Raw genomic sequence first — 24,471 nt, 5'->3', positions numbered from 1 at the left:
GGGCGGGGTGGGGAGGGCAGGAGCGGCGGGGCGGGGCGGGGCGTAGGGCAGCCCGGCGGCTCCGGGAGGATCAGAGGCGGCGGGCTGGGTGGGGAGGGTGGGGCGGAAAGGGGCTAGGGTGGATGCGGACAGCTGGACGGGGAGGGGCTGGAAGAGGGCACGATAGGGCGAGCCGATGAGGCGGGGATGGGGAAGCCCGAACGGGGACGCAGGCCAGGGACACTCCCACACTCCGGGCAAAGGGCCCAGGATCGTGAGGGGTCAACGAGGGGCGGGGACGGTGCCCAAGCGAAGAGGCAGGAGCGGGACACGAGTGTGACGCAGGGTCAGGCCCCTGGCCGCAGAGATGTAGAGGAGGCGTGGCAAGGGCAGGGCGTGCCCGGAGGGGGCGTGTCTCTAGAGGGCGTGGCCTGGAGGAGCGGCGCAGAGCTCGTGGTCAACCTCCGGCGCAGGGCACAGGCAAGAAGGACGCCGGAGGTCTGCACAGGCCGCGGGTGACCGTCTGACGCACTGGCCGAGCGAGGACCCTCTATAGGCTCGGCCTGCCTCATGCGCAGTCCAGCGACCGCACTACCCACGGAAGACCTACCTCAGCCGCGTTTCCCCACTGTGAGCTGCGTCCACACCGCCGGCGCAAAGAAGGAATGGAGCTTCCAGGACCAGCGCCACCGCCCTCGGCCTGCGCAGGCGCGCTGCGCATAGGCCGTGTGGGAACAGGGCCCCGCCCTGGGCCCAGCGCCTCCCGCATGCGTACTTTGGACGCGTCCGCCGTCGAGAATGGAGCCACCGCCCTCGGCCGCGCAGGCGCACGGTCTGCAGGCATTTACTGAAGGAAGCGGCCTGGAGGCAGTGCCCCGCGCAGGTGCACTTCTCGGGTCTCCCTCCCGCCGTCTCGCAAGCCCGGGCGCTGGGGCCGGACAGGAGGGCTTGGCCATGCGTCCAGGGGTCAGACCCCGGGATGGGGTGGTGGGCGTGGGGCGAGACGGACCCCGGGAGGGAGAAGGGGAGGTGATGGTGGGCGCGGGGCGGGGCCGGGCAGAAAGGATTCCGGAACAGGACAGGGGTGTCCTCTGTCACCATTTCCACTCATCAGGTTCTGGTGGTCTTACCCGATGCAAGCAGGCAAGAGAAAGACAGAATAGAGATACAAAGGAAAAAGTGAAACTCATTATTCACAGATGACATGAATGTGTATGCAGATAGTGCAAAATCTACAAATTAAGTATTAGTAACGTCACTAGCTGAAGGGCCAATATAGTAGTAATAAAGTTGGACATCGTAATCTAAAAACTCCGTCTTCAGTAGCACTAATTAACATCAGGTGTCATCTGTGCTCTAGTAACAAAACTAGACAAACACAAGCACAGTAAGGATATAGAAGATCTAGACACTATCACATCAATGCCTTAATAACAACTGCATAATGTACCTTATTAAGCTCACATGGCATGTTAAGGTAGACTACATGCTGCTCTAAAAATGAGTCACAATAAATTGCAAATAATGAAATCTTTTAAGAGTATGTTCTCTGACCATAGTGTTGGTGAAGCGTTGTGTATTTCCTCTGTCCTTGTCCCTGCCGCAACAAAGAAGTGAAGGGCAGAGACACAGTAGGGAAGCAGAGTAAAAAATTTATTTAAAGTTACTTAGTAAGTTCAGTAGTCTCCGAAGGGCCCCCACCCATAAGATGGCGAATTTCCTGCTTCTCTTCCGGGTCCTCGGTTCCCGCCGGCGCCACCTGAAGCCCAATCACCCCTCGCCCCCCTCCCAATCCCAGCACCTAGCCAATAGCCACCAGCCCCGTAGAAGTGACCCCTCAATCAGCTCATGCCCCTTCCTATATAACCCAGCACCTTTCCAGCCCTAATAAAGTGGAATTCTCCAGTGAATTGCTGTTGTGTGTCGCTCCTTCCTTTCAGTCTCAGCGAGGAGAGATGCCCTGAAAGGTTGGAAAGAAAGCTTAAGATTAAAAGGTTACGCACTTGGAAAGTGCAGGTGACCTCAGAGAGAGGAGCACCCCGAAAGGTTGGGGTTCCCCCTTTTAAGGATTCTTCAGGAATGTGACTAAGGGCTGGGGGTGCAGACCTGTTAAGTGGTCTTTGAATTCTTAGAATTAATTTAACACGAACTTCCTGCTCTGATTTCTCCGGAGTCTTGGTCCAGGAATACATCAAACAAGGCTGCCTGCCCAGCCCCCAAGGTGGACTGAGTTATTGTCTGTTTGTTAAAGAGTAAATTAATCTTACATTTTTAACTTCCTGGGTATTAAAATACAATCTTTAAGTGTTAGGGTCCAGGACTCGGGGGTTTCCCCAGAGAGCAAACCACACGGACACGGAGATGTAAATCCAAGCAAAGTCTTTATTCAGCCAGCTAGCTGGGGCCGACAGCACCTCTCCTGACACGCAGGCCGAGTCCGAGCTGCCGACCCCTAGGCAACTTTAGGTAGGGATTATATAGGATTTTCACAGCCGTTGCACCGAAGCCCGTGCATTTCTACAACCAATAATTTTAAAACATTCTATATATTCTATGTTTTAACCAATGGAGTTGAAACGAGAACGCCCTGGTTACCTAACCGCCTCCCGTAATCTCTAGCTCACACAAGCGTGTCTACGTGACTTATCACGGGTTATGTCCCGAGGCTACTGCCCACCTCTGGTTATCTAACTTAGGGCAGGCATGTTAGCTTCGGGCAGTTTCTATGAAAACTGGGTGGCTCTTGCTCTAGGGTTTAGCTAGGTTTTATTAGTTCTTTTTCCTGACTTTTGCTGCTCTTTGCACTTCTTTACATTCTCCCCTTTTCTTGATCAGACTGAGGAATCTTCCACAGCGGCACCTAGGGCCTGATACTTTTGACGAAGGACCAGAAGTTGGACGGTGTTAACCCTCTCCCGTACAAACCTAAGCAGCCTGTTTATTATGCACGGACCGATTGTAAGCAACAACAACAGGATGACTAATGGCCCCGCAACGGCCGAGAGGAGGGTAGCGAACTAAGGCTTGTATTTGAACTAAGACTCAAACTAGCTTTCGTTACTTTCATATTCTTTACGCCTCTTCTCTAGATCCGTTTTTAGTTTGGCTAAGGAATCTCTGACTGCACCTGTCTTATCTACATAGAAACAGCACTCTTCCTTTAGGGCTGCACACAGTCCACTTTCCTTTAAAAACAAGAGGTCCAGGCCCCTTCGGTTTTGTAGGACCACCTCTGACAAGGAGGTGAGTTATTGCTCCAGGTCTGATATTGACTGTCGGAGTTGTTCTAGGCCCCTGTCGACTGCCAGCCTCAGGGCTGTGAGCCCTTTTTCCCGAGTTACAAGGGCTGCGACCTCAGTGCTTGCCCCTGCTGTCTCTAGGGAGAAGAGGGTCCCAATGGTCAGGGCGGTAACAACCTCCCTCTTGCTCCGGTGGGTGCTCGGCCTTTCTTCCCAATAAGAAAGGAGAGATTCATGGGAATGATACATTAGGCGAGGTAGAATGGCCACTAGCACACAAAACTCACTGTTAGCATTGAACACAGAGGTGGATAGGGCCGGAGTGAGGCCTGTCTTTGAGCAGAGCCACCAGCCCGAGGAGGGTATAATCTACTTTTCCTGCTCCCACGTGGTGTAAGTGTAGGAAGAGTATACCTGGCCCTGGGCCATCGAGACTGTGCCTACACACGTACCAGCGACTGAAACCTGAGCGATCGTAAGTCCCCATGGTTTCCCGTCCCAGTAAGTGGGATGGGAGTTGCTGATAGTATAGGAGCCATTTATCCCGATTGCCTCATAGAAGAGGGGTGAACCTGGGTAGCATAGCCAACAGGGATCGGTGAGGGAGGGAGTGGTGTGGTTAAGAGTCTCTGCTACTGCTTGCACCATTTCTCACATAGGGTTATCTGACCCGGAGGGACCCAGACCCGGTCTTCTTGTGGGCTCTGGAATCAGGGCTACAGCACCTACTGGAACCAGGGCTACGGCTACCAGCAGGGCTACGGGCCAGGCCATGGCAGCTCCAACAACTCGCTCCATGGCTATTACGGCTACAGCCCCGGCTACTACTACAGGTGGGTCCGGGGCATGTGTTCTGGCGGTTGGCCGGTGGATGTGGCTGTTGGTGCCCTCCAGGGCGCCCCTCAGGGAGCTGAGTCGGGCGTGAGGCACAGGCGTACGTCCAGTCGACATTTTCTCGTCCTTTTGGCCCAGGCCCTTGTCCTGGATCGAAGGTGTCTGGGGATGTATAACCGGGTTGGAACCTACGGCGGTGCTGGGAGTTGACACGGCTAATTTGATGGTGAGGATTGAGCCTTCATGTTCTCCATGTCCCTCATATTTATAGTACTTTATCCCCCATTTTAGTCCTTTTATCTAACGCAATACCTCAGTCTTTTTGCCCGTCTCGGTGAATTGAATTCGTACCCAATCCTGGTCCCTTCGGTCACAAGCCTTGTCCATAGGCACGTGACGAGGGATGCCCTGGTTGACATAAGAAAATTTGACAGCATCCTTTTTTGTAACTGGCCATCTCCAGTCCCCATCGTTCGAGGTCACACAGTCCCCTATGTTGGCACACTAGAAGGGCCCCCACTCACATGACTCTCTTTTACCTGCTTCTGGGCAAGCATAAAATCCATGGGAGCAAGCTAAGTTTTGAGGGACATTGGGCTGCCCCCAAAGGGTTCGGTAACCTTGGTTGATCCGTCGAAGGCAGAAAAACAGGTCAGGCCACCAGGTTCTGAGTGGCGCAGTGTGTTCTGTGGTACTGATGACCTCCCCAGTTGCGCTGTTAACCAGCATCCAGGTCAGGTCCCATGGCTGAGGGGGGTTGGTGCCTTCGAGCATGGTTCCTTTGAAGGTCCATATTAAGGTGCTTATCAGCAGGATCCCCTTCATCTTCGGCTTAGGGGTAGTTTTAGGGGATTCGCAGGATGCTGCTGCACCTTCCACTCTTCCTTGCGGGCTCCTGGATCTTTATGAGGCAGGACCTTCCGAACGTGGGTGTGATACACCCAGGGAGCGATACCATCAACCTTGAGAACAGTGGGGGTGGTAAACAATACAACATAAGGTCCCTTCCACCTGGGCTCGAGAGTCCTCACTTGGTGTCTCTTGACCCATACCATATCCCCTGGGACTATGCCATGTTCCAGGCTTGGAATTTTCCCGCCCTCATAATACTCTCTGATCAGGGGCCAGATTTCCTGCTGCACTTTAGCAAGAGCTTGCAACACATTCAGATAGTCAGGGGCCGGGTCCTCTGCACCGGGAAGCTGCACTCACCGAGTTATGGGTGGAGGGGCCCCATACATTATCTCAAATGGAGTTAAACCATGTACATAGGGGGAGTTCCGAGTGCGGAAGATGGCTAAGGGAAGGAGGGTCACCCAGTCCCCGCCAGTCTCTAATACCAATTTAGAAGGGTCTCCTTCAAGGTCCGATTCATTCTCTCTACCTGCCCAGAGCTTTGTGGGTTGTAAGCACAGTGTAACTTCTAATCTACTCCCAAAGCCAGGGCTAGTCCCTGCAGGACTTTGCTAATGAAAGCCGGGCCGTTATCGGAACCTATGGCTTCAGGGACCCCATATCTGGGGACGATCTCTTCAATTATTTTTTTTGCTACCACCTGGCTAGTCTCATGCTTGGTTGGGAAAGCCTCCACCCACCCCGAGAAGGTATCCACCTAATAACCAGCAAATACTTATATCCATACTTCCCTGGTTTTACTTCGGTGAAGTCTATTTCCCAATTCCTCCCTGGAGCCCTCCCCCTTTCCCGAGTACCTGCCGGGTGCAGCTCTCTTGGGGCTGGTGTTAGCATTGCACAGCTACTACATTCTTTTGTGATCTGACGAGCTGCCTCATTCTGGTGGGGAAACACTAACTGTGCAGACTGGAAAAGGCTGAGCAGCTTTTTCCAGCCTAGATGGGTGGACTTATGCAGATTAGCAAGCATATACTGTCCTAATGCTTCTGGCAGAATCAATCTACCTTCTTGGTCCCTACCCCAAATTCCTTCCCTAAACACTTTCCCCGAGACTTGTTTCTTAATCTACTCGAGGTCCTGAGGGGAATACTCAGGTTTGGGTGGCAGGGTCAGCAGTTCAGGTATGGGTATCTCGAGGGCTGCAAGTACAAGGGAGTCCGAGAGGGCTGCCCTCTTAGCTTCCGCATCAGCATGGTTGTTGCCGATGGCCTCAGGTGTCTTCTTTGGTTGGTGGCCCGGTACATGTATAACTGCTACTGCCTTTGGTTTTTCGATAGCGGCTAGTAGTCTTTGGACTTCTTGTAGATTCTTCAGTTCTTTTCCTTCCGCGGAATGGAATCCTCTTTCTCGGTAGATGGCACCGTGGATGTGGACAGTGCCAAAAGCATACCTGCTATCTGTGTAGACGTTGGCCCACTTGCCTTCGGCTCTTTCCAGGGCCTCAGCGAGAGCAATAAGTTCCGCCTTCTGTGCTGAGGTGCCAGGGGGCAGAGCTGCACTCTAGACAACTTCCCCTTCGTGAGTCACTACCGCTGCCCCTGCTCTCCTGACCCCTTCCTGCACAAAGCTGCTCCCATCTGTGTATCAATTTAGCTCACAGTTTGGTAACGGTGTGTCTTTCAGGTCTGCTCGCACCTGTATAATTTCGGAAAGGATGTCTCTACAGTCATGGATGGGAGTCGACAGATCTGGGTCTGGCAGAAGGGTGGCAGGATTTAGGGTCACCGAGTCAGAGAAGACAATTCGTGGAGAATCTAGTAGGAGCCCTTGGTAGTGGGTGAGTCTTGTATTCGTCATCCATTTTCCTGGAGGATGCCTGAGGATCCCCTCTACAGTATGTGGGGTTGTTACCCTCAGGTTCTGGCCAAAAGTCAGCTTGTCTGCCTCTTTTACTAGTAGAGCGATGGCTGCTAGGATACGCAGACAAGGTGGCCACCCAGAGGCCACTGGGTCCAGCCGCTTGGACAAATAGGCCACAGGTCTCTTCCACGGGCCCAGCTGCTGAGCCAGGACTCTTTTAGCCACTCCCTTCTTTTCATCTACAAACAGGATGAAGGGTTTTTCTGGGTCTGGCAGAGATAGGGCGGGGGCCCGGAGGAGAGCTTCTTTCAGTCTGTCAAAAGCCTCTTGTTGTTCCTGATTCCATTGCCAGCCCGGCCCTTCTTTGGTCGCCTCATATAGCGGTCGGGCTATTTCTGCGTATCCTGGAATCCAGAGCCTGCAGAACCCGGCTGAGCCAAGAAATTCCCTTACTCCCTGGGGTGAGGAAGGGATGGGGATAGTCAGGATAGTTTATTTCATGGCCTGCGTCAGCCACCTGGCTCCATTAGATATTTTATACCCCAGGTAGACCACTGACCTCTGACAGATGTGGGCTTTCTTGGCGCTGGCTCGATATCTCAGTGCGCCTAGTTCAGCCAGCAAGTTCCCCGTGGCTTCTTCGCACTCCTCACGGGTTTCTGTGGCCAGCAACAGGTCATCTACATACTGCAGCAGTGTCACACAGGGGTGGCTCCTGTGAAAGGGCTCCAGGTCCTGGCTTAGGGCTTCATTGAATAAGGTGGGAGAGTTCTTGAAGCCCTGTGGCAGTCTAGTCCAGGTAAGTTGCCCATTTCTTCCTCCCCCTGGCTCCTGCCACTCAAAGGCAAACAAAGGCTGACTAACTTCAGAGAGTGGGATACTGAAGAAGGCATCTTTCAGGTCCAGAGTAGTATACCACACATGTGAGGGTGGCAGGTGGCTGAGTAGAGTGTAAGGGTTGGGCACTGTAGGGTGGATGTCTTCTATTCTCTCATTGACCTTTCGCAAGTCCTGCACCGGTCTGTAATCTCCAATGCCAGGCTTCCTTACTGGAAGCAGGGGCGTATTCCATGCGGATCGGCAGGGTTTAAGGATTCTTGTCTCCAACAGTCTGTGGATATGGGGTGCTATCCCTTTCTTAGCCACTTCCGGTATTGGATACTGCCGGACCCGGATGGGTAGGGCCGCTGCTTTGAGTTGAACAACAACCGGGGGCAGATGTTTGGCGAGACCGATTCCTCCAGTTTCGGCCCATGCGGAAGGGAACCTCTGCAACCAAAAGTCAATTTCTCTCTGTTCTCCTTGGCCCCCCTCTTCTTGATCCACCTGAAACAGGTGATGTTCATTGGCCAGGGATAGAGTCAACAAATGTACCGGTTGTAAGAGCTGCTCTTCTTTGTCTATGATCTTTATCCCCTCGGGTTCAAAATGGATGCGCGCCCCAACCTTGGTTAGTAAGTCTCTGCCCAGCAATGGTGCGGGGCTCTCGGGTACAACCAGAAATGAGTGAGCGACCTGATGCCTTCCTAGGTCCACTTTTCTGTTAGTAGTCCAGGCACATCTCTTGGACCCTGTCACTCCTTGGACTATAGTTGTGCGTCCTGGGTTTAGGGGACCGTGGGCTTGGTTGAGAACTGAATACTGTGCCCCAGTATCTACCATGAACCCAATGGGAGTCTCCTCTACGCACAGGGTTACCCAGGACTCGGGGAGGGGTGCTGAGCCCCGTCCCCGTCAATTCTCCTCTCCTAGGTGTAGGGTCTTAATGGGGTTCCCTCTGCCTTGTTCCCTCCTTTTGGGGCACTCCCTCTTCCAATGTCCATATCTCTTACACAGGGCGCATTGATCTCGTCCTAGTCAGGATTGGCGGGGCCCCGTTCTTTGAGGTGATCTAGGGCTCTCCTTCACCCCGGCCAGGAATATCCTGGCCATCTCCTCCCTCTGCTTCTTATTCTCCCTCCTCTGAAATTCTCTGTCTTCTTTCCTATTTTTCTCCTGCATTACCCATTTCTCTTTCCTCAGCCTTTCCTCTCTGTCTTCTGGAGTTTCCCTAGCATTGAAGACCTTCTCCGCTTGCTGCAGCATTTCTCTAATAGATATTTCCCCCAGGTCATCCCGCTTGTGGAGTTTCCTCCGGATATCGGGGGCTGCTTGGTTGATGAATGAAAGGACTACAGCTGATCTATGTTCCTCTGCTTCTGGGTTTATGGGGGTATATTGCCTGTAAGCATCAAACAGCCTTTCCAGATACGCGGCCGGGCTTTCCATTTCCCCCTGAACAATAGTTTTTACCTTAGCCAGGTTAGTGGGCCGCCTGGCAACCAATCATCAGAGTCTGGCGGTAGACCCGGAGACGCTCCCTACCTTCTGCAGTCCCAAAGTCCCCATTTGGGCGCGCAAGTGGGAACGCCTTGTCGATGATGGGCTGGAGGGTAGTGGGTCTTCCATTTTCTCCGAGGACATTTTTCCTGGCCTCATTGAGGATACGCTCTCACTCTTCCATTGTGAAGAGGGTGCGGAGCAATTGCTGGCAGTCGTCCCATGTGGGACAATGGGTAAACATAATGGACTCCACCAGACCTATAAGACACTTGGGGTCCTCCGAGAAGGGAGGGTTCTGAGTCTTCCAATTATAGAGGTCAGTAGATGAAAAAGGCCAGTACTGATATTGTTGAGCTCCGTCCGGACTGCCTGCACCAATGGCACGCACAGGCAGGACCAGCACTGCTCTTTCTGAGGTGGAGGAGGGAGCCTCCCCTTCTTGTTCCCTGGCCCCCCGAGGCCTTAACTGCATTCCTCTCGCTATCTCTGGCCTCCTGCCCTCTCTTGCTGGAGAGTCTGGAAAAGCTGCGGCCGCCTGGTCCCTGCTGGGCTCCCCAACCTTGTTTTCTACCCCCACGGCGGCTTCACCCCATTCCTCCCTCGGAGCCGCATACGGGGGTGGCCGCTCAATTTGCAGAGGGGGGTAGAGGGGAGAACTGTCCAGGAGAACGGGTGGCGCACTCGGGGTTCTGGCCCTGCGATCAGAGGGCTTTAAATCTTCCCAGGCAACTAGGACGGAGGTCTTTAGTGGGTCGGTGTGAGGTTTCCCCACCAAAAAGGGCCTCAGCCAGGAAGGGGGATTCTCGGCCAAATTTTCCCAGACAAGAATATAGGGAAGTTGGTCGGGGTGGCCCTCAGGGTCTGGCCGGGAGATAATGGCTTTGACTTTGCCGATAAGATCCAAGGAAAGAGACCCCTGCATCGGCCAGCCTACTCCAAAGGAAGGCCACTTGGCCGAGTAAAAGGTGTCGAGCTTACTTTTCTTGATGCTAAGACCCATATTTAAGGCCTGTTCCTTGACCTTCGGAAAATGGGAAAGGATCAGACCTTTAGGAGTAGCCTGAGTTTGGCCCATAGTGAGGAAGACAAAGGTGAAGGATAGAGATGCCACTTAAAACAAGATGACTGGTGTATGTGCTTGTGAACGGGTGCCTGTCGTTGCACAGTTTTTTCTTCTGCGGGGGACGAGAATTTATCTGGGATTCGCGGCTGTGACCCCCTTATCCTGTCACGGGAGTCTTCTAGCGGCAGGCGCCCTAATGGCTCTTAATTGCCCGACCCGTGCCCGCGAGGAATGATTTAGTGGCAGAAAGGAGGAACGGAAAGAACAGGAGAACCTCAGAATAGGGGAAACTTAAAATGAAAAGCGCAGAAAGAAATATAAACCAAAACACAATAAAACAAGCAACAATAACACTAAACACACACACCACATCTGATTGCACTCGCTCGGACCAGTCCTTCTCTCACTCTGGTGCGCACCACACTCACCACTTTCAGGATCCTCAAAAACTGTTGTGATTCTCCCGAAAGGCATCCACTCGGACTGCCGCAGGGTGGCGAGCTCTATCTTTTCCTCCTCGGGCGCCAGGTTCCTGCCGATCAGACTTGCCTTCCCAAGGCCGAGTCACTCGGACCCCAGGGCCAGGATTGGTTACCTGGACTTCACCCAGGGTCGCTAACTTGGGGGCCGGGACTACCAACCCAGACTTCTTCACTCGGGGTCACTAACCCGAGACCATACACAGGATGGCGACTCCCGCTTTATAATGGGTTTATGCAGACACGAGGGGGCGACCCTCGAATTACACTACCCCGTCCGGACAATTAGACCTTGCCTCCAGCCGTCCTTTGTTCTCAGGGAAGCCGCTCAGATCCCGGACGAGCACCCAAAATGTTAGGGTCCAGGACTCTGGGGTTTCCCCAGAGAGCAAACCACACGGACAAGGAGATGTAAATCCAAGCAAAGTCTTTATTTAGCCAGCTAGCTGGGGCCGACAGCACCTCCCCTGACACGCAGGCCGAGTCCAAGCTGCTGACCCCTAGGCAACTTTAGGTAGGGATTATATAGGGTTTTCACAGCTGTTGCACCGAAGCCCGTGCATTTCTACAACCAATAATTTTAAAACATATTCTATATATTCTATGTTTTAACCAATGGAGTTGAAACGAGAACGCCCTGGTTACCTAACCGCCTCCCGTAATCTCTAGCTCACACAAGTGTGTCTACGTGACTTATCACGGGTTATGTCCCGAGGCTACTGCCCACCTCTGGTTATCTAACTTAGGGCAGGCGTGTTAGCTTCGGGCAGTTTCTATGAAAACTGGGTGGCTCTTTCTCTAGGGTTTAGCTAGGTTTTATTAGTTCTTTTTCCTGTCTTTTGCTGCTCTTTGCACTTCTTTACATAAGATGGAATCCTTCCTGCCTTTTACTATGTTTACAGCTGGGCCTGCATGCTAAATTAGTTGCTGAGGTTACAAACTACTTGATTAGGGCCAGAAGGAGAAAAAAAACAGCATTTACGTAAAGTTAAAAAACAAGCTGGGCCTGCATGATTAACATAATAAAGACATGGGCTATGCTGAGATACCCTCCTTTATCTGGGGAATATTCAAACATTCCAGGCCAAGTTGCTCCTGGCTTTTTGAGCTTTAATTAATTAACTCTGGGCCTTTTTAGTGGACTTTCTTGGCCTTTCTCTTTCCACCCCCCTCATGTGTATTTTCCTGCCTAATAATAGTGAAAGAGATTAGGAATCAAAACAGAAATCTAGAAAAACTCAAATTAATTGTAAATAAAGCAGCATAGATCTAAATAACCCATGGTTCAAAGGAAGAAACCAAAGGGATTTTTAAAATTCAAATTGCATGATAATGAAAAGGTACTGCTGAGGTCTGAATATCTGTGTGGATAAAATGAGAGTTCCTGTGGCCAGGATTCTCACCTGGCCCTGGTTGACTAGATCACTGCACACCTGTGGGCAATACATGGCTGTTGACTCTATATAAAGAGCTCCGCCCAGTGCTCTGGGCGCGTCATGGTAGCAGGGCTGCAAGGCTGCAGGAGAGCAGAGCAGAGGCTGGAGTGGTGGTAGCACCGAGGACAGAGGCCCAGAGGCAGAGACCAGCTTGCTGCATGCAGACTCGCTCTGAGTGAATGGGATTTTAGTGACTGACCACCTGGTAATAAAGCTGGGTATAACCCTTTTACCCCAAGAACGTTTTGCTGTCAATTTCTTTGGTCACACTGAATCCATAGCGAACTCGCGCAGAGCTGAAACCCATTGGCAAGACAGTAGTAACCTTGTAAGATAGACCCCAGAGAGCTCACTGCCCGTCAGCAAGAAAGACTGCCATTTATGAACCAGGAAACCCTCAGTAGACACTGAAGTGTCTGCACTGTGATCTTGGACTTCCCAGCGTCCAGAACTGTAAGACATAAATGTTTGTTGTTTATACACCACACAGTTTATGGTATTTTCATTATAACAGCCAAAATGGACTGATCATATTAAATTGGGGGATGAAGATAGAACAGAGCTTAGAGAGAAATTGGTGCTTTAATTGCTTATGTTGGAAGAAAAAAAATTAAATCAATGATCTAAACTTCCAGCTTAAGCTAAAATTAAAAAGTAATTGATAGAGAAGATTGATAAAGGCAGTAACATAGCCCCGGTGGGCTCCCCTCCATCTTGCCCCCTCTCCTCAACACAAATAACAAAAAAAACACTCCCTTGGTTTCCCGATCTGCCGAGCACTGGGTCCCAAGGTTCACTCCCTAAACTCCCTCCCCCTGCCTGCTCACTTGCTGTGCATGTAGGAATGTTACACATAAAAAAGCAGAAAAATATATATTGCTCCTTTTACCTTTGTTGGGGGCTCAGACTTTCTGAAAAATTACTCCCCTCTGAGCCTGCCAGTGTGAAATACAGCGTCAACATTCCAAGACTTCAGAGTGCCGCTTACTTTTTCCATCAGTGATCCAGTCCAGGTTTTTTCAGTATTTTCCGTAATATAATTATGTTACGCAGAAAGAAAGAAATGAGCAGGATGGAAAGGAGAAAGGGCCCCCCAAAGACGACTCAGGAAGTTGATCAAACAGAACCAGAAAGCCAGAAATGACTCAAAGAGTTATCAGATTAATCCACAGGGTCCAAGAGTGACTCAGGAAATGTCCAGGGTCCCCCCAGATAAGAAACATCAGAGGCACAGGCACAGCACAGCCCTGTCCCAATTTCACCAATCAGAAGAAGCCTAGAGAGCTGACAGCTGTCAATTAAGGACCTCTCTGTCCTGCCAAAACCACATAAAAGCAGCCTCAGAATGAGCATCCACACCTGCCTGTCTTGTCTTAGGCAGGCCCGCTCTGTTACTCTGTGCAGAGTGTATTAAAACTTACTTTGCTTTCTTGACTTTGGTGTCTTGTCTTACTGATGCCTGGGTTCTTGTTTGTGGATTCGAAGAATGAACTTAGCAAACAGTCAAGGAGAGACAGGGACTGTGGGTCTAGTCAGAGTAGGGTGAGGGCCTCCGGAGAAAGCAAGGCAGGATGTTTGCAGTCAGAGCAATGTAACTACATGCAAGGAAACCTCCCCCCTACTAAAACTCTATGTTGAACATTAAGCTCGAATCATTCTTCAGTGAGATCAGTTAATGTTCCCCAGATAAAGAAGAGTAGCACATGTTTTGTTATGCTAATCATTTGTAATCATGTGTAAGATTCACTTTAGCATGCTAAAAGGCCCAGGCCTATGTGCTGTCTTTCCTCCTTCAGATCTGAGGAGGTCACTTTGCAAACTGAGCAACTAATTTAGCATGCAGACCCAGCTGTAGACAGCATGGTAAAAGGCAGGAAGAATTCATCTTAAAAATAAGAGTGCATTTTAACACCCAGGAAGTTTAAGAGACAGTATTCTTTAGCAAATAGACAATGCCTCGGCCCACCTGGGGGCTGGGCAGGTGGTCTTCTGATATGCTCCCAGACCAAGACTCAGGTGTCCCAGAGAGAGATCAAGGCAGGAAATTCCCTATGTTAAGTTAATTTTTAATATTCAGGGACCACTTAACAAGTCCATACCCCTAAGCTTTGTTTTCAGGTTCCCAAATATCCTCGACTGCCTATAAAACCCCTAGACAACGCACCACGACGGGCTCTCTTGTCCCCTCTTGGTGTGAGCCGGGAGCTCTGTCCTTTCACTTTATCTCTAAATAAAAGTCTGTACCCTTACCCTAAGAATGCAGCATTCCAGTTTGAAAAAGACAGGTGCGCCCCTATGTTTATCGCAGCACTATTTACAATAGCTAAGAAATGGAAGCAACCTAAATGCCCATCAGTGGATGAATGGATAAAGAAGATGTGGTACATATACACAAGGGAATATTACTCAGCCATAAAAAAAACAAATCCTACCATTTGCAACAACATGGATGGAGCTAGAGGGTATTATGCTCAGTGAAATAAGCCAGGCGGAGAAAGACAAGTACCAAATGATTTCACTCATATGTGGAGTATAAGAACAAAGAAAAACTGAAGGAACAAAACAGCAGCAGAATCACAGAACCCAAGACTGGACTAACGGTTACCAAAGGGAAAGGGACTGGGCAGGAGGGGTGGGAAGGGAGGGATAAGGGCAGGGAAAAAGGGGGCTTTACGATTAGCATGTATAATGTGGGGGGGCATAGGGAGGGATGTGCAACACAGAGAAGACAAGTAGTGAGTCTACAGCATCTTACTACGCTGATGGACAGTGACTGTAATGGGGTTTGGGGGGGGACTTGGTGAAGGGGGGAGTCTAGAAACCATAATGTTCTTCATGTAATTGTAGATTAATGATAATAAAATGAATTAAAATAAATACATACATACATACATACATACATACATACAAAAAAGCCTGGGTGGATCAGAGCCAAGATGGCAGCGTGAGTAGAGCAGCGGAAATCTCCTCCCAAAACCACATATATCTATGAAAATATAACAAAGACAACTCTTCCTAGAATAGAGACCGGAGGACACAGGACAACAACCAGACCACATCCATACCTGCGAGAACCCAGTGCCTTGTAAAGGGGGTAAGATACAAGCCCCAGTCCCACAGGAACCGAGCGCCCCTCCCCCAAGCTCCCGGCAGGAGAAGAGTAGGCAGAGCGGGAGGGAGATGGAGCCCAGGACTGCCGAACACCCAGCCCCAGCCATCCGGGCCAGAGCACAGACACAGTGCGTGTGCAGGGGGCCCTGGATATGAGGGAAACAGGGCAGCAAGAACAGTGAATGGGTACCGGAGGCCTGGCACCAGTGGACATAAGAAAAGCGAGCAGCCATTTTTTTTTTTGCTATTTTGTTTTCGCGAGTGCTTTTTGGAAGTCTTAAAGGGATAGGGACCCCAATACTAGGGAAACAGGGCAGCAAGACCGGTGAGAAGATGGCTGAGGCTGGCGCTGGAGAATAAAGAAAAATGAGCGGCCATTTTTTATTATTTTTTTTTATTTTCTTGATTTCAAAAAAAATTTTTTTTTCCTTTTTTCTGGTCATTGTTTTGTTTTGACGGGTGCTTTTTGGAAGTCTTAAAGGGGCAGGGCGGGACACTTAATCCAGAGGTAGAGAATCCGGGGATCTCTGGGCACCCTAATCCGCTGGGCTGCAGGGAGCTCGGAGGCCCCTTACAGAGATAAATAGCCTCCAGGCCACTCCCCCTCCAATGGGAATCCACAATTTTGGAGCAGCGGCCCGAGCCAGGCCACGCCCACAGCAACAGCGGAGATAAACTCCACAGCAGCCGGGCAAGAAGCAGAAGCCCTGCCTGCGTGCAGCTACCCAGCACAAGCCACTAGAGGTCGCTGTTCTCCCAGGAGAGGAGGGCCACAAACCAACAAGAAGGGAAGTTCTTCCAGCCGTCACTCGTCCCAGGTCTGCAAACTATTCCTATCACCATGAAAAGGCAAAACTACAGGCAAAGATCACAGAGACAACACCAGAGAAGGAGACAGACCTAACCAGTCTTCCTGACAAAGAATTCAAAATAAGAATCATAAACATGCTGACAGAGATGCAGAGAAATACGCAAGAGATATGGGATGAAGTCCGGAGGGAGATCCCAGATGCCAGAAAGGAGATCGCAGAAATGAAACAAACTCTGGAAGGGTTTATAAGCAGAATGGATAGGATGCAAGAGGCCATTGATGGAATTGAAACCAGAGAACAGGAACGCATAGAAGCTGACATAGAGAGAGATAAAAGGATCTCCAGGAATGAAACAATGTTAAGAGAACTGTGTGACCAATCCAAAAGGAACAATATCCGTATTATAGGGGTACCAGAAGAAGAAGAGAGAGGAAACGGGATGGAAAGTATCTTGGAAGAAATAATTGCTGAAAACTTCCCCAAACTGGGGGAGGAAATAATCGAACAGACCACAGAAATACACAGAACCCCCAACAGAAAGGATCCAAGGAGGACAACGCCAAGACACATAATAATTAAAATGGCAGAGATCAAGGACAAGGAAAGAGTTTTAAAGGCAGCTAGAGAGAAAAAGGTCACCTATAAAGGAAAACCCGTCAGGCTAACATCAGACTTCTCGACAGAAACCTTACAGGCCAGAAGAGAATGGCATGATATATTAAATGAAATGAAACAGAAGGGCCTTGAACCAAGGATACTGTATCCAGCACGACTATCATTCAAATATGATGGTGGGATTAAACAATTCCCAGACAAACAACAGCTGAGGGAATTTGCTTCCTACAAACCACCTCTACAGAACATCTTACAGGGACTGCTCTAGATGGGAGCACTCCTAAAAAGAGCACAGAACAAAACATCCAACATATGAAGAATGGAGGAGGAGGAATAAGGAGGGAGAGAAGAAAAGAATCTCCAGACAGTGTATATAACAGCTCAATATGCGAGCTAAGTTAGGCAGTAAGATACTAAAGAGGCTAACCTTGAACCTTTGGTAACCACGAATTTAAAGCCTGCAATGGCAATAAGTGCATGTCTTTCAATAGTCACCCTAAATGTTAATGGACTGAATGCACCAATCAAAAGACACAGAGTAATAGAATGGATAAAAAAGCAAGACCCATCTATATGCTGCTTACAAGAAACTCACCTCAAACCCAAAGACATGTACAGACTAAAAGTCAAGGGATGGAAAAACGTATTTCAGGCAAACAACAGTGAGAAGAAAGCAGGGGTTGCAGTACTAATATCAGACAAAATAGACTTCAAAACAAAGAAAGTAACAAGAGATAAAGAAGGACACTACATAATGATAAAGGGCTCAGTCCAACAAGAGGATATAACCATTCTAAATATATATGCACCCAACACAGGAGCACCAGCATATGGGAAACAAATACTAACAGAACTAAAGGGGGAAATAGACTGCAATGCACTCATTCTAGGAGATTTCAACACACCACTCACCCCAAAGGATAGATCCACCGGGCAGAAAATAAATTAGGACACGGAAGCACTGAACAACACAGTAGAGCAGATGGACCTAATAGACATCTATAGAACTCTACATCCAAAAGCAACAGAATATACATTCTTCTCAAGTGCACATGGAACATTCTCCAGAATAGACCACATATTAGGCCACAAAAAGAGCCTCAGAAAATTCCAAAAGACTGAAATCCTACCAACCAACTTTTCAGACCACAAAGGCATAAAACTAGAAATAAACTGTACAAAGAAAGCAAAAAGGCTCACAAACGCGTGGAGGCTTAACAACACGCTCCTAAATAATCAATGGATCAATGACCAAATCAAAATGGAGATCCAGCAATATATGGAAACAAATGACAACAACAACACTAAGCCCCAACTTCTGTGGGACACAGCAAAAGCAGTCTTAAGAGGAAAGTATATAGCAATCCAAGCACATTTAAAAAAGGAAGAGCAATCCCAAATGAATGGTCTAATGTCACAATTATCGAAATTGGAAAAAGAAGAACAGATGAGGCCTAAGGTCAGCAGAAGGAGGGACATAATAAAGATCAGAGAAGAAATAAATAAAATTGAGAAGAATAAAACAATAGCAAAAATCAATGAAACCAAGAGCTGGTTCTTCGAGAAAATAAACAAAATGGATAAGCCTCTAGCCAGACTTATTAAGAGGAAAAGAGAGTGAACACAAATCAACAGTATCAGAAACGAGAAAGGAAAAATCACGACGGACCCCACAGAAATACAAAGAATTATTAGAGAATACTATGAAAACCTATATGCTAACAAGCTGGGAAACCTAGGAGAAATGGACAACTTCCTAGAAAAATACAACCTTCCAAGATTGACCCAGAAAGAAACAGAAAATCTAAACAGACCAATTACCAGCAACGAAATTGAAGAGGTAATCAAAAAACTACCAAAGAACAAAACCCCCGGGCCAGATGGATTTACCTCGGAATTTTATCAGACATACAGGGAAGACATAATACCCATTCTCCTTAAAATTTTCCAAAAAATAGAGGAGGAGGGGATACTCCCAAACTCATTCTATGAAGCTAACATCACCCTAATACCAAAACCAGGCAAAGACCCCACCAAAAAAGAAAACTACAGACCAATATCCCTGATGAACGTAGATGCAAAAATACTCAACAAAATATTAGCAAACCGAATTCAAAAATACATCAAAAGGATCATACACCATGACCAAGTGGTATTCATCCTAGGGATGCAAGGATGGTACAACATTCGAAAGTCCATCAACATCATCCACCACATCAACAAAAAGAAAGACAAAAACCACATGATCATCTCCATAGATGCTGAAAAAGCATTTGACAAAGTTCAACATCCATTCATGTTAAAAACTCTCAGCAAAATGGGAATAGAGGGCAAGTACCTCAACATAATAAAGGCCATCTATGATAAACCCACAGCCAACATTATATTGAACAGCGAGAACCTGAAAGCATTTCCTCTGAGATCGGGAACTAGACAGGGATGCCCAATCTCCCCACTGTTATTTAACATAGTACTGGAGGTCCTGGCCACGGCAATCAGACAAAACAAAAAAATACAAGGAATCAAGATTGGTAAAGAAGAAATTAAATTGTCACTATTTGCAGATGACATGATACTGTACATAAAAAACCCTAAAGACTCCACCCCAAAACTACTAGAACTGATACTGGAATACAGCAAAGTTGCAGGATACAAAATCAACACACACAAATCTGTGGCTTTCCTATACACTAGCAATGAACCAACAGAAAGAGAAATCAGGGAAACAACTCCATTCACAATTGCATCAAAAAAAAATAAAATACCTAGGAATAAACCTAACCAAAGAAGTGAAAGACTTATACTCTGAAAACTACAAGTCACTCTTAAGAGAAATTAAAGGGGACACTAACAGATGGAAACTCATCCCATGCTCGTGCCCAGGAGGAATTAATATCGTCAAAATGGCCATCCTGCCCAAAGCAATATACAGATTTGATGCAATCCCTATGAAACTACCAGCAACATTCCTCAATGAACTAGAACAAATAATTCAAAAATTCATATGGAAACACCAAAAACCCCGAATAGCCAAAGCAATCCTGAGAAAGAAGAATAAAGTAGGGGGGATCTCACTCCCCAACTGCAACCTCTATTATAAAGCCATAGTAATCAAGAAAATTTGGTACTGGCACAAGAACAGAGCCACAGACCAATGGAACAGACTAGAGAATCCAGACATTAACCCAGACATATATGGTCAATTAATATTTGATAAAGGAGCCATGGACATACAATGGCGAAATGACAGTCTCTTCAACAGATGGTGCTGGCAAAACTGGACAGCTACATGTAGGAGAATGAAACTGGACCATTGTCTAACCCCATATACAAAAGTAAACTCAAAATGGATCAAAGACCTGAATGTAAGTCATGAAACCATTAAACTCTTGGAAGAAAACATAGGCAAAAACCTCTTAGACATAAACATGAGTGACCTCTTCTTGAACATATCTCCCCGGGCAAGGAAAACAACAGCAAAAATGAACAAGTGGGACTATATTAAGCTGAAAAGCTTCTGTACAGCAAAAGACACCATCAATAGAACAAAAAGGAACCCTACAGTACGGGAGAATATATTTGAAAATGACACATCCGATAAAGGCTTGATGTCCAGAATATATAAAGAGCTCACACGCCTCAACAAACAAAAGACAAATAACCCAATTAAAAAATGGGCAGAGGAACTGAACAGACAGTTCTCCAAAAAAGAAATACAGATGGCCAACAGACACATGAAAAGATGCTCCACATCGCTAATTATCAGAGAAATGCAAATTAAAACTACAATGAGGTATCACCTCACACCAGTAAGGATGGCTGCCATCCAAAAGACAAACAACAACAAATGTTGGCTGTGGAGAAAGGGGAACCCTCCTACACTGCTGGTGGGAATGTAAATTAGTTCAACCATTGTGGAAAGCAGTATGGAGGTACATCAAAATGCTCAAAACAGACTTACCATTTGACCCAGGAATTGCACTCCTATAATTTACCCTAAGAATGCAGCAATCAAGTATGAGAAAGACCAATGCACTCCTATGTTTATCGCAGCACTATTTACAATAGCCAAGAATTGGAAGCAACCTAAATGTCCATCAATAGATGAATGGATAAAGAAGATGTGGTACATATACACAATGGAATACTACTCAGCCATAAGAAAAGGGCAAATCTTACCATTTGCAGCAACATGGATGGATCTGGAGGGTATTATGCTCAGTGAAACAAGCCAAGCGGAGAAAGAGAAATACCAAATGACTTCACTCATCTGTGGAATATAAGAACAAAGGAAAAACTGAAGGAACAAAACAGCAACAGAATCACAGAACTCAAGAATGGACTAACAGGTACCAAAGGGAAAGGGACTGGGGAGGATGGGTGGATAGGGAGGATAAGGGGGGGGAGAAGAAGAGGGGTATTAAGATTAGCATGCATGGGGGGGTGGGAGAAAGGGGAAGGCTGTACAACACAGAGAAGGCAAGTAGTGATTCTACAACATTTGCTATGCTGATGGACAGTGACTGTAAAGGGGTTTATAGGGGGGACCTGGTATAGGGGAGAGCCTAGTAAACATAATATTCGTTATGTAAGTGTAGATTAATGATACAAAAAAAAAGGCAGTTCCTGTGTGGAGACCTCCAATGAGTTCTACACAAGGGTATAAAGGGCATATAAAAGTGTAGGCAAAGCGTCTGTTTGTATTTATACAGAGTATCAAAGCCTAATTGGGCTATCCTGAAATGAACTAAGATACGATATGAAAAAGAACTTCCAACATCAGCACTCTCTGGAAGACTCATGCCAGAAGATGATCATCAAAAAACCCCAACAAAGATCCACGCACTGCTACAGCTGTAGATGCACTCATCCCACCAGTTCCTGGACTTGCCATGGGAATGAAGGAGATATCTAAGCTGGCCTGTGCATACAGTAAAACAACAAATTTGACTGGATCTATACTGTTGGAACTCAACCAAGAATTAGGAGAAGTGCAAATTGTAGCACTCCAAAATCTTACAACCACAGACTATTTACTGTTAAAAGAACATATGGGATGTGAACAGTCCCCAGGAATGGGTTGTTTTAATTTGTCTGATTTCTCTCAGACTGTTCGAGTTCAGTTGGACAATATCCACCATATCATAGATAAGTTTTCACAAATGCCTAAGGTGCCTAACTGTTTTTCTTGGCTTCACTGGAGATGGCTGGTAATTACAGGTATGCTTTGGTTACGTAACTGTACTCCTATTATGTTAATGTGTGTGCGCAATTTAAGTAGTAGTTTAAAACCTATACATGCTGAAGTTACTCTACAAGAAGATATGTCAAAGAAATAATCAATCCTCCCATGGTTTCTTCCACCTGCTACTTCTATAGCTTTTCTTCTTCCTTCCTAATTACAACCCTTATATAGAATTCGTGCCTCATATCGAATTTACCGAGTATCATAATTCTTCCAAGTGGTAAAGGTACCTCAAGACAAATGCTGGGCATAGAAGCCACAGAGCATAAATATGCAAAGAAGTAAAAAGCTAACCTTTTCAAACAATAAGGCTTCTCTCTCACTTACCAACTTAACATTTCCCTGTATGGCCCTGGAAGATGACTGGTTAGCCAGAGACGGGTAAGATTCCTCAAGGGAGGAACAACCTAAGACAGGCACAGTTGCAGGGGGGCCATCAGGTGAGAAATTGGAGATCAACAGAGGTGAGGCTTAGAACCTCACCCCCCCTGTTCTGAGAGAAATCTTCTGCATACCTGGATGTCTTTTTGCCCTCGTCTAGCTTGGATTAACACATAGTCTACAGGCACACACCTGATCACCTACATCTGCTCTCTTACAACACTAAACTATGTTTTCTACCTTTATCTTGTATCTACCTACCACTTCAGCATTTTATTAAAAATAATAATAAAGAGAGAAATGTGGTATCCACATATAAATCAAGTATAAAAATCAAATGAGTATTCATATTTGAACTGTTTATAGTTCATAATGCATGAGCAAAACCGAAAGCTTCTGTGATGACTGCCCTTGTAATGTTCACCATGTAACTTATTCACTATGTAAGAATTTGTTCTCCGTGTAAGAACTTGTTTGTTATGCTTCAGAAGATTGGAGACTGACAAAAATTAGGCTTGGGGTGGATTAATGATTGTGCATTGAGCATTGACCCCCCTATACAGAATTTTATTGTTGTTAACAACCATTTGATCAATAAATATGAGAGATGCCCTCACACACACACACAAATATATATATATATATATATATATATATATATATATATATACACTTCCAATTGTAAAATAAATAAGTAACCGGGATGTAATGTATAGCATAAGGAATATAGTCAAAATATTGTAACAACTTGGTATGGTGATAGCTGGTACCTAGAATTATCATGTATATAAATGTTGAATCACTGTGTTGTACACCTGAAACTAATGTATTACTGTGTGTCAACTACCCTTCAATAAAAAATAATTATCTAAAAAAAAAATAAATAACCACTTACTAGTGGTTACTAGATTCCCATTTTATCTCAGCCATTATTCTTAAAAAAAAAAATTCTGCTTTTCTCTCACTCTTGATATCCCATCACACACATCAATGAGCTCCGTGCTGTCCCACAATACTGAGGCTCTGTCCATTTGTCACCCTTCTTTTTCCCTCTCTGTTCTTTGATTTGCGTAATCCTTATTACATGGCTTCAAGTTTGCTAATTCTTTCTTCTGTAAAACTTTCAATGGCACCCTTAGTGAATTTTTCAGTTCAATTATTGCACTTTTCCACCTCCAGAAATTTCCATTTGGTTCTTTTATTTATTTAGATATATATTTATATTGTATAATGTATATTATGTGATGATACATAAATATATAGTCTACCTTATGTTTTACATTTTAATTTCCTTATTAATATTCTTTATTTGATGTGATACTGTCCTCAGACCTTCCTTCTTTGATCATGGTTTCCTTTAGTTTTGTGACATACTTTAAATGGATGCTTTCAAGTCCGTTAAATCAACATCTGGTTGATCTCACAAGCAGTTTCTGTTATCTTTTTTCCTGGTGTATAGGTCATAGTTCTGTTTCTTTACATGTTTTGTAATTTGGGGGGAAAATGGACATTTTAGATAACATATTGTAGCACCTCTGAGCTCTTGCCCATCCCCTCGCCATGGTGGTTCTTGTCTCCGTGTTTACTTGCTTTGTGGCTGGCTGGATTGCTGTAGTGATGGGGCTGGACCACTGTAGATGCCAGGCGGCCCAGCCTGGGGAGGTCTCTCTTGCTGGCTAGGTGCACTTACCTGCAACTCGGACGACCGTGACGGGGAATGGATTCACAAACAGGTCAAATGAGTGCAGGTAAGAAGGGAATTCATTTAAGTAAGAGTAGTGCTGAGTGTCAGAGTGCACAGTGCCAGGAAGAGTGGCTCGCTCTTTGTGCAGCCGTACAGGCAGCAGGAAGCAAAGGCCAGAGGGAGAATAGGAAATTCACTGAACTCCTGCTCAGCATAGGGCAAATCCCTTGCCAGCTCCTAAAGCCAGGGTCACCTGGTGTCCAGTGTCTGCTCCATCTGCACAATGGGGCAATTATATCCCTACCACCCTGTAATTTGCGGGAGCGATGGAGCACTGGATGGAGTGAGTTTATGTTCTGAGAACTTCCCAAAGCAGGGAAAGAAGACCTTTCAGGCAGGCTGCTGAAGAGCACGATGGAAATGCTGCAGTTCCATCCGGGTCACCCAGGGGGCGGGAGAGTGCAGGCCCCGCCCTACTCAGAGCTTCCTGCAGGCCCTTCCCTACAGGTGGGAAATAAAACAGAAAGAGAGAAAAGACTGCATTTAAGACTGAAGA

General features: G+C 47.0%; 1 protein-coding gene across 2 annotated transcripts in view; it reads right to left on the bottom strand.

Moving 5' to 3' along the window:
• The window catches only part of PRMT2 (protein arginine methyltransferase 2), a 48,757-nt gene extending 48,032 nt beyond the window's left edge, over nt 1-725 (bottom strand). The window contains exon 1 of one of the 2 annotated variants that reach the window (XM_036880158.2): nt 590-725. The gene's annotated coding sequence lies outside the window, so the exon portion shown is untranslated. The remainder of the gene's footprint in view (nt 1-589) is intronic. The other variant, XM_057505688.1, reaches the window with a different exon arrangement.
• Nucleotides 726-24,471: the final 23,746 nt, after the last annotated feature.

This window comes from Manis pentadactyla, chromosome 1 (genome assembly GCF_030020395.1).
Source record: "Manis pentadactyla isolate mManPen7 chromosome 1, mManPen7.hap1, whole genome shotgun sequence".
Taxonomy (NCBI): Eukaryota; Metazoa; Chordata; class Mammalia; order Pholidota; family Manidae; genus Manis; species Manis pentadactyla.
This window is presented reverse-complemented; position numbering and strand designations above follow the sequence as displayed.